Source organism: Triticum urartu, unplaced genomic scaffold (genome assembly GCF_056163025.1).
Source record: "Triticum urartu cultivar PI428250 unplaced genomic scaffold, HENAU_Tu73 scaffold2, whole genome shotgun sequence".
Lineage (NCBI taxonomy): Eukaryota > Viridiplantae > Streptophyta > Magnoliopsida > Poales > Poaceae > Triticum > Triticum urartu.
Window position 1 is genome coordinate 2,556,284 of NW_028260368.1, and position 2,857 is coordinate 2,559,140.

General features: G+C 38.4%; 1 non-coding gene across 1 annotated transcript; it reads left to right on the top strand.

Annotated features, from left to right (window-relative positions):
• Nucleotides 1-1,880: 1,880 nt before the first annotated feature.
• TRNAR-UCU (transfer RNA arginine (anticodon UCU)) lies at nt 1,881-1,952 on the top strand. Its single transcript has one exon. It is a non-coding gene; the product is annotated as a tRNA-Arg (tRNA).
• Nucleotides 1,953-2,857: the final 905 nt, after the last annotated feature.

A 2,857-nucleotide genomic window follows, 5' to 3' on the forward strand; every position in this document is an offset into this window, starting at 1 on the left:
GAGCTATTTTTTTCATTAGGGATTACAATCCGGAACAGAATGAGGATAATGTATTGGCAAGAATGTTAGACCATAAAGAAGCTATCATATCTCATTTAAGTTGGGCTAGCCTCTTTCTAGGATTCCATACCTTGGGCCTTTATGTTCATAACGACGTCATGCTTGCTTTTGGTACTCCAGAAAAGCAAATCTTGATCGAACCTATATTTGCCCAATGGATACAATCTGCTCATGGCAAGACGACATATGGGTTCGATATACTCTTATCTTCAACGAATGGCCCCGCTTTCAATGCGGGTCGAAGCCTATGGTTGCCCGGATGGTTGAATGCTGTTAATGAGAATAGTAATTCGCTTTTCTTAACAATAGGACCTGGGGATTTCTTGGTTCATCATGCTATTGCTCTAGGTTTGCATACAACTACATTGATTTTAGTAAAGGGCGCTTTAGATGCACGCGGTTCCAAATTAATGCCAGATAAAAAGGATTTTGGATATAGTTTTCCTTGTGACGGCCCAGGGCGCGGCGGTACTTGTGATATTTCTGCTTGGGACGCATTTTATTTGGCAGTTTTCTGGATGTTAAATACCATTGGGTGGGTTACTTTTTATTGGCATTGGAAACATATCACATTATGGCAGGGCAACGTTTCACAATTTAATGAATCCTCCACTTATTTGATGGGATGGTTAAGAGATTACCTATGGTTAAACTCTTCACAACTTATCAATGGATATAATCCTTTTGGGATGAATAGTTTATCGGTATGGGCGTGGATGTTCTTATTTGGACATCTTGTTTGGGCTACTGGATTTATGTTCTTAATTTCCTGGCGGGGGTATTGGCAGGAATTAATTGAGACTTTAGCATGGGCTCATGAACGCACACCTTTAGCTAATTTAATTCGCTGGAGAGATAAGCCCGTGGCTCTTTCCATTGTGCAAGCAAGATTGGTTGGATTAGCTCACTTTTCCGTGGGTTATATATTCACTTATGCAGCTTTCTTGATTGCCTCAACATCAGGCAAGTTTGGTTAATTTAGTTTGTTTTTTTGTACTGTATCAGCACCTAGTTCATTACTCTTGATAGAGAGGGAGGATCTGCCTTTTTAGATTTCTTTTTCTATTTATTTTTCCATCTAGGATTAGAACCGTATACTTGGTAATAATAGCAACGACACATTATGGCAAAAAAAAGTTTGATTCAGAGGGAGAAGAAGCGGCAGAAATTAGAACAGAAATATCATTTGATTCGTCAATCTTTAAAAAAAAAGATAAGAAGCAAAGTTTCTCCCTTGAGTTTGAGTGAAAAAACGAAAATGCGAGAAAAATTGCAATCCCTACCGCGTAATAGTGCACCTACACGCCTTCATCGACGTTGTTTTTTGACCGGAAGACCTAGAGCTAACTATCGACATTTTGGGCTATCCGGACACGTACTTCGAGAAATGGTTTATGAATGTTTGTTACCGGGTGCAACAAGATCCAGTTGGTAAGGATAAAATACCCTTTCGTATTTGTATGGATTTCTGGAATTGATAATCATAGAGGAGCCCTCTTTACCATTCTGTATAAATGGACTATTCTATTTGTATAGATATTGGTAGAGGGGCGTATCCAACCCTCTTTTATCCACTAGTTACCCCTCTTTAGTTTAAGAGTATAGAGCAGTTTGGTAGCTCATAAGGCTCATAACCTTGGGGTTGCGGGTTCGATTCCCACTACCGCCTCCATACTCCTTCTTTATGATATATGCATGATATAATATATACATCATGCATTTGTATCTGGATTTTTTGATTTCCTAAAAGAGTTTTGGTCTAACAGTTTTTTCTCGGAAGAAGCAAAAAAATAAAAGAAAGAATAAAATATGAAAGAAAAGCGTCCATTGTCTAATGGATAGGACAGAGGTCTTCTAAACCTTTGGTATAGGTTCAAATCCTATTGGACGCAATCTTATTTCTATCTATTCTTTAAATAACTATACTAAACTAAAAACAAAGAAAACTTTTTTGCATGATTCAAATGAAAAAGCTTTCTCAACGATTCCTATTCTACTAACAAGAGTAGACATGCAAAATTTATTTGTTACTGAAGAGAAAACCGTTCCAGCTGTTCCTGAATAGCTTCCTTCAAAAGGATTTCCGCTTGCTCGGTGAATGTCTTGCTAGAAGATATAATTTCTTGGAATTGAGGTTTAGTATCTTTTAGATGTTTACGTAACTCATCCAGAAATTTATTTACCTGTTCAATTTCTAACGAATCAAGATATCCTCTTGTTCCGGTATAAATAGTAGCTATCTGCTCTTCCACTGGGAGAGGATTTGCCTGGGATTGTTTAAGCAATTCCCTTAATCGTCGACCCCTTGCCAATTGATTCTGACTTGTTTTATCGAGAGCAGAGGCGAATTGTGCAAAGGCTTGTAACTCTGCGAATTGCGCTAGTTCCAATTTTGATTTGCCAGCTACTTGTTTCATGGCTTTAATTTGAGCCGCGGATCCTACTCTGGAAACAGAAATACCCACATTAATAGCGGGTCGAATTCCGGCATTGAATAGATCCGCAGATAAGAATATTTGTCCATCTGTAATGGAGATTACATTAGTAGGAATATAGGCGGAAACGTCTCCAGATTGAGTCTCAACTATTGGTAAAGCGGTCATACTTCCTTCGCCTAAAAGAGAATTTAATTTAGCGGCTCTTTCTAAAAGGCGTGAATGCAAATAAAAAACATCCCCTGGATAAGCCTCACGTCCGGGAGGTCTTCTTAATAGAAGGGACATTTGGCGATAAGCTTGTGCCTGTTTGGAGAGATCATCATAAATTATTAAAGTATGCCGTTCGCGGTACATAAAAT